This window comes from Zerene cesonia, chromosome 20 (assembly GCF_012273895.1).
Source record: "Zerene cesonia ecotype Mississippi chromosome 20, Zerene_cesonia_1.1, whole genome shotgun sequence".
In the NCBI taxonomy this organism is placed as follows: domain Eukaryota; kingdom Metazoa; phylum Arthropoda; class Insecta; order Lepidoptera; family Pieridae; genus Zerene; species Zerene cesonia.
In genome coordinates, this window is record NC_052121.1 from 267372 (window position 1) to 276306 (window position 8935).

Genomic DNA, 8935 nt, shown 5'->3' on the forward strand with positions numbered 1-8935 from the left:
CATTGTAAGGTGTTAACAATGTAATTAGGGACGTGAACGGAACTTGTAAATCTAGACTTTTCTCGTAACTACTACGTAAACTTACTTTTAGATATTTGTTGTCGGCTGAAAGCTTTGGTTACAATCTCAGGCGTAATTTTGAGTCATTCGTTACATCATTCTGAGCACCCTTATGTTGTTATGTTGTCATGGGAGTGTGGAAAGTGGGAGATAAAATGTAATATTATGGCATTTCTTACATTAATTTTGGTTAAGTATGATTATGATCCATATTTTAAAGATATATGTTTATTATAAACACCGATCAGGTAGCAATATTTATTATTAATTACTATTGGTATATTAATCACAATCCTCCTTTATTTTTAACAATTTTTAACCCTCTATTTCGCCATCATCATCGTTTATGATGTTATATAGCTTTCCTCAATAAATGATCGATAAACACAGAAAGAATTTCTGAATTTGTAACAGGTCCTTACATAAGTACTTTCAAAAAAACAAACAAACTTTTAAGACAAATGTTTTGTATCTCTTATTATGGAATACAAAATAATCAAAAAGGAAGAACACAAACAATTTCCGCCATAAGCTGCAATATATTTAAAGAATACAGAGAAACGGCAAAAGAGTTTGCTCGAAGCACCGCCGATACCTGCATCACGAAGCTTTGCACAAACTCGCTTACAAGTTTTAATGTACGAGTGTGAACACATGCTCTTCACTTCGTATTTACCCGATGTGTCCCATTTTATTGCGCAGGGTGGAGGTGAAGAAAACTCTGTGCATTTGAATGGCAGCTAAAAGTGCCAATGAGAGTCAATATTAGCTGGCACTACTGGCAGACAGAGCTGAATTTTATACTTTACTTACTAAATTACTAGTCGCTCGTCCCGGCTCCGCCCGCAAATCAAGATTACTGTTTTTATCCCAAGGGAGAATTTAATCGCAATAAAAAGTATTCTATCACGTACGTCAGCTCATGTATGTATACCAAATTTCATCAAAATCCGTTCAGTAGTTTAATTGACGTACAAACTTCCAAACTTTTATATTTATAACATTAGTGTGAAGTGTAATTACCTCGAAGTTTATTATAGGTGTAAATCCTCGATCTACAAAAGAGGACTTATTAATATTAAAGTCCATATAATTGAATTGTATGCATAAAAGCATAACAGCATACGAGTATCTCAAACAACAATAATTGCTCATATTATATCATATTCAATTTTAAATCTCTACAAATATGAAACATATGAGCGTAGTTTATTCAACAATTATGTTTGTTTGAGAGAGCAAATATCATAAATGGCTGGACAACAAAGACCCATTTCGACTGATAATTAGTCTACCTGCGGTCACGAACTATCCGGTTGAGACATCACGTATTGTTCTGTCTGGATTTTAGCAATACTAAGTATTTAAAAGACCCTAGGTACAATTTATGTACCCTTTTCCATGGATACTAGAACCACAGACATTAGGTTTTGACGTCTTTATTTTGGTCTTTACAAGATGTTTAAATTGTTTTACCAACAAATTTTTTCAGGCTATTTAGAGACAATAAAGTGAAATTCATAATCAAGTCAAATAACAATTAATATTGTGAGTTAAGCCTTCGCCCATTTTGACACAGAATTACGAACACACACACCACACACACACATACACGTACACACATAATTTTATTTGATTTTTGTTTTTCACCTAATGTATTCGTGTATATTGTTTCGTTTTTATACTCTTTAGGATGAAACATTTTCAATTTAAAAAAAGACGTTACGTTCTTAGCTCCTTTTGCATTCCTATAAATCTTCACTTTTTAGTTGTATCTAAACAGAAGTCCCTTTAAAAAATCCAGACAATTCAGTACATTTCCCTTTGAATAACGAAATAAATGCTAATGAAACGTTTAGTTGAAGTTTAAATGTAAAGAGTTTGAAGATTTGATACCAGATTCTGGATGTCGGGACAGACTCTATTATCTACTGTCTGTATTCATAATTACCAACAGTGGGGTCTTCTTACATGTGCCAGTACTCCCGATAGTGAAATAAAAAATACTCAGCCAAAATGTTTCATACAAAAATAAATATTAACCACGAAAATTCTACCATCTCCATTTGCTTATAAAAAACAAAACTAAAATTTAACAAAATTTCCTCAAAAAAATCTTATTAAAAATAAAACATCTGTGAACATTTATAAACCTTTATCCTTATATTTATTTATGTATAAATCTTTACCAGTGTAAAGATTTTTTTCTTGTTTCGGTTAAAATAATTACATAAATGATGTCTTGCAATTTCGAGACCCATTCATTCATTCTATTTATTTATTAATCACTAATACTGAGAGTATTTTTGCAAACGGCTCCATTTTTTGTAAGTACTTATTCGCAAGTTTATCATTAGGTACTTGGCCTACTGGTTATGGGAACCAGACATTACTTTCATCGGCAACATTTTAAGGTTCTGCGAACACAAACTATTTTATTGCCCACTGACACATCCACTACACCCCCTTGCCAAGATGCAATCATTGTAAGGAGATATAAAATACTTTGTAACCTGAAGGCTTTGCAATTCATAAAGTCACATACTATGTACAAAAACAAAATGAAGAGAAAAAACTACATTTTATTTATTTTATATTTGAACCGACTAGACTAAACAAAAATATAGATTATACAGGGTTATTATTTATCACAAACTCGATATTATTTCAATTAAGAATTTAATTATACATTTATTTTTCACTTTATAGATCGTCTAATCCTAAAAGCGTTATCTTATTTTTAATAAAGCATTTATTGTATTTAATAACATGATATTAAGATAAGAATTCAAATTTCCACATAGTGTATACGATGAATTTGTCGAGTCCCCCAGCCAGTGTTTGTTCACATTGAGAGTTCAGTTAGTCTGTCCTATCAACTCTTCACCTGAGCTGTCATTGCTTCGTTATTGAAACTGCTAACTATGTTTGAACACGTTTACATTTTCATTTTGCGCACCGTTAGCTTCTGATTATGGCATATTATTACACTGTTATTATCTTCTGTGACAGATACAGAATCCATAATTGTGTTTTAGATGCGAAATTAATTCACGTAGCCGTGATTATGAATACTCAAGTATGTTACTTTGTAACATAAAAGTAAATATAGTAATTCCATTTCTTGACAACTGATCCCAGTGGCGAAGAAATTCTGTAAGCAATTGAAAGAGAATAAGGATTCAGATTGTTGTAGCATATTCTAGGTACAGGCTTCGCTACGGCAAAATAAGTGGGTTCGCAACCGACTCACACAGGAATGATGGAAATTATACCATTCTTTTGATTTAAAAATAAAATATATGTTACTATCTATACAGACGACTTTAAATATGAGGAATAAAAACGTATAGACATACATTTAATATTATATCACAAATAAACATAAGTCGTCCGTTCGCCCGGAGGCGCACTCCACTGAACAATTTTCTGAAGGAACTAGAATAGTGGTCGATAATCTGACTGGATATGTCCTTATTTGATAAATACAGGAATACCCACTTACCTGTAATAGAATTATCGTCTCTTAAAACTGTAAAATTACAGTCACACATAATGCTCCTTTTTTGAGTTTCTTACGCTTTCGCTTTCAGATTTTTATATAGTAAACTGTTAAATGACAGACAGTAAATGGAACTACAAAATGCGATACAAGAAACTATTTGTATGTGGATAAAGCGCCAATAATTAAATTCATCATCAGCCCTTATATGTTCCCACTGCAGGGACACAGGCCTCCTATGAGGGTTCAGGCCATAATCCACCACGCTGGCCAAGTGCGGGTTGGCAGATATCACATGTCGTCGAACTTTTTGATTCTCGGACATGCCGGTTTCCTCACGATGTTTTCCTTCACCGTTTTAAGCAGTGGTGATGTTATTTACATGCGAAGATAAATTGAAAAATCAATTTATTTCCTGCACGCTCGCCCGGTCTCGAACCCCGACTTCTTCTTTTGGTTCTCACCACTGAGCCACCACTGCTTAGTAATTCAATTATTAATAATTCAATTATGACAATTTATTTATGGGATCACTTTCAGATACTCTCTCGTTAATCTCTCGTTAGTCGATGGTTACTATATCTTTATATTCTTGCGGACCCTGAGCCGGTGGGACACCGCATGGAAAGAAACTACAACGGCCAATGAACATTTGCAGAGATAATGACTTTGAAAATGGTAATGTATTGATGACGGAAATAAGGGAATGGACTGGGAGGGTGAGAAAGAAAGTTCGAGTCTCTTTCAAGTTAATCATTGTCTATAATAAAAAAACAAACCCCTCGCCCTGATTACGCCTAAATTGAAGCGGAATGCAAAGTTATATATTATTTAAGTTTATAATAATATTTTAGTTTTGATACACCCATACGAGTTTATCCTTCTATATGTGTATAAAACGTCACATCACATCTAAACATATAAACTCCTATTTATAAGACTAGCCTTCCCGCATGGTCCGCCTAATCAATGTATAAGACGGTCCCGGGAATTTATCCGTTTACTTCCCGTTTCCATGGGATTTCTTTAAAACTATTATACATCCTTTTCGGGTCTCAAAATATTCTCATGCTAAATTTCAATCAAATCGGTTCTGTAGTTTTTGCCTGAAGCAGAAACAAGTAAACATATAGAGCATCTTTCGTATTTAATATATTATAGGGCTATATTAGTAGGGATTTTTGGAAGTATGAACAGTATAAGCTCCTCCATAAATTTTCCATATGAGATATATAAAGTTAAATACCTGCTAAAACAGCAGGCATTTCACATATCTTTTTTAATCACGTGATCATATGGTTGTGTTTATTCTTCCTCCTTTTCTATACTCTTTCTCTATCTAGTCGCTGTACCTGAAACTTCCGTAGTTTTACGATAGCAATAACTCGTAAACACAACCTTATCATAGTTTATTATAATACGCAACTCGTACATACGTGCAGTTACTGTCGAAACTAATCTTTATGATATTTCTTCACATATCACTTTAACCGTCTCCGTTTGATAAATATTATTTACGAGAAAGTAAAAAATGATAAAGCTGTTTATGTATATGTACTAGGTTTTATAACTTTAATTATTAAATCATTTTTCTAGAGGTAGTCACGTTTAAGGGATTTAAACACGATTAATTCATAATTTTATTTTGCAAACTGACATTTAAGACTATACAATATCGTGGTTGAAGCATCAGGCACGTAGATCCCATTAAAGGCCTTGTTTGAAAATTAAAACAATCGCATGAAATGAAATATTGAACATGACTTTATGTGTCGTGAGTTTTTTTACTGTACATACAAATAATTTAATTTTTTCGAAAGTATTAAGAATGATACATGTGCGTTATGGCGAACGTAGGTTCGAATCTCGCCTGATGAATTATTTCTTTTTTTTTAATTTTTAAAAGGATATTTTCTATTAAATATACAAATTGTATAGATAACGACTAAATTTTCGATTAAAAGTTCTCTAAGTTCTCTACAAGTTCTCTACAATAGTGTAAGTTAGTTTTCTTTTTAAATAATAATAATACTTTATCATCCATCATCAGACTTTAATGTGAATTATGATAGAACAACCACTACTAATCATTAATTAAAAATTATATAATATTAAACGTATTTTGTTTTACAAAAGCATTCATGTATTTTAATTTCTGCAAATAATCATTATAACTTTGATGTAATACACAATGTTAAACTATACACAATTCATCAGAATACCAATAAGGTGAGAAAACAGAAGCTCAATTACAAAATGTTGTGTGCGCATTGAAAAGAGACTTGAACAAATTCATACACATTTCAGGCAAACAAACATTTATCTAAGATTGACGAATGAAATCGAGATAAATCTTTAAAAATGGTAAATAACAAAATCTACCTCCATACAACATTGTCGTAAGCCGCTTACGCTTAATCCGCCCTTCAATAATGGTGCATTAAATATGATTTTAACAAATAAATCCAGCGTTGCTCCCTCAACACTTACATATACATGTTGAAAATGTTAAGCTTAAGAGATTGGTTCGGGAGTATACAACCCGTTTGGAAACGGGAACTATCCATGTGAGATAAATAGTATCAAAGTGGATATAGAGAGATGGATTCGTCCTTAATACTTCCAGACTTAGTAGAATGCTCTTACGTTCTACTTATATAAAAACTGAGAATTTGTCCGTTCCATCGATAAAATACTGTTGTAATCATTGAAATAATGTTTCGTATTAGTTGAGATGGTTTTTTAATCATCGCAATAGATGGCGTGCGGAAAACTTAGGCACACAAAGACAGGGGATCATAAGATCTTACAGGTATAGTGAAGCGCTTTCCTATTGCCCAATAAACTTTTCAAATATTAACAGTAAAATATATTTTGGGACTGGTTAAAAACTGGACTGGTTAAACATCCGATGTTGAGAGGTTTATATGTTAGTGAAAGCACTTCTGTAGAATTATAATTATCGTATCTAGTACTATATCAGTACCCGCAAGGTTCCCGGGAGAGCATTGTGCCGAACTTCCTCAATAACACGATTCTGTTTATCCATAGTTAATTTAGATTCAGTCTCCATACGTAACACTAACGCCTACAACTATAACTGTTAAACACACGCGCAGCTTGCTAAAGTTTAAATTAGGATATTTTCATTGCCAGCTCAGTCATGCTTGAAGATGAAATAATACTGTTATATACAAAGCAATGTCGAATAAATTAAATAACATAATAACATGTTTGAATACTTTTAATATTTTCACGATTTATAATTCAGTATTAGGACCGTTGTGTAATCTTCGTGCTCTGTATCACCTCTATCGTATGAATACTTGTAATATTTATTTTTAATTATCACTCAACAAATGTTGATTGAACTGATAAATAAACAAAATAATTTTTTACACTGTAAATTTGTCTGACTGTACCAACGAGACAACGTGTTGTTTAAAAAGAATATATGTGAGTCCCCAAACAACGGGCTTCTATTTTTTGACCCTTCACTTAACCGCACTCTGAAAACTTTTTTCCATCACTTGACATTACTTCCTGGTGCAATAATATGTATTTTTTATATCGTCCATTGCATATCCTAAAATAGTTGTTGGGGAAAACAAATACAACCATAGGGCTGTAAGGGATTATTACCCACGATTGCTTTCGTGATGAGGGTGGTTCTAACATATTCTTAATTGTATTTTGTACATTTTTGCCATATACATTACTAGCTTTCCTCGCTTTCCTAGCATCAGTTCATGATTTCTCAAAACTGTCCAATGGAGTTCCACAGATCTTAAACAAGCTGGGTTCCGAATTGTATCCAATTTGGTTTCATTCAAATTTAGAGGTTTAGTCATGAAGAAGAAACAGACATACAAAATGAATTTGAATGTATTATCCTTTATGTGATTAAGGATGATTCAATTTCGATGTATTTTCTTACGACATTCATTTTAATATTATGAAGTGAAGAGTTAAAATGTACGATCCTAGTTATTTTTTTTTAATAAATCGACTTCAACATAAAACCAACTAAGACGGGCTATTATTATGACAAATATCCATGGGGTTCGAGCAAAAAATGGTTCAACCCAAGTCATATTTCACTGTCAGAAGCTATAATTAGTTTGTGACAGTAAGCCCCGACAAATCCCGTTTTTACGTTTTCCTTATGTACCAGTGCAAGCATTACGTCAGAGTTTCCAGTTATTCCTCCCAAAAACTTATGTACATGTATTTGCTAACATATTTTCCAGTTTTAAATGCAAATTCCTATTTACCATCGAAGAAGTTGTAGTAATTTCTCGTAGCGGCTACGGTATTTCGTAGCGAGCTACGTACGCTACGCGATTGAAATTGTATGTCTGTGCGACATCTAATTCTACTTTCATTTGATATAACCTTTTATAAGCACTCTGTTGTATAAATAAAGTTTTTTTTTTCATAAAAAAACCTGATTTTGATTCGTAGACTTTTCCACGTATTTATGTGATTATTGCGTCTATCTGATAATACTAGTTTACTTCGGATGATTTCACTTAATAAAACGTTCTATACCTATAAAACTTATTTTCACAAATATTAACCTCTTTCCTCTAAAGTTCTACTTAAATTTATTCAAGGTATCGCGTATACATAATGCAAGCTACTTCCGCATTTGTTACGGTATAGATAAATAATTATTAAATCTATCAACACTCATAATTCTACAATAATAACGGTGTAAAAACTATCCAGTTTTGAAACAACACCTCCTCAACATCAGAACATACTGTTCAGAGATTTAAAGATACCTAGACTTTCCCAAAACGTAGCTGCTATCTTGATTCGCTGGACATCGAGGCTAATGTATAACGATTATGACAATGTGTTGTACCAACAGAGTGTGCTAAGTAAGTTTCGGTGTCCTTATAGAATTAATTTTAATGCCTCGTAAACAGGCATCTTTACGACTCGCGGCTGCGAGTGTGAACGGGTGTTGTGTTTGTCTTGACCTACTTAACTTTTATGCTTTAAAAATACAAAGGTAAAAGGGGCTGAGGAAAAGCTAAAAGCAACAGTAATGTTCGTTTTATTTTAGGAATAACTTATGCTGTGTATTGTTGATGAAGATACATTTCAATTATTTTCTTTCCTAGAAAACTAAAAAATTGGTTTAATTCAAAGGTAACCACGTGATCATATACATATAAATTTATTATCAAAATACTTTCATTAAATAGATAATCTGACTGGGCTGGTCTGGGCTAGGTGATTTCATAAAAAGTTCATAATTTATTTGAAATTTATAATGTCCCACAAACAATGGAAGCGTGTCCCAGTTACAAATTTTCCATCAATACACCATTGAAATCTATTTTCACTCTAATTTTAATCAAG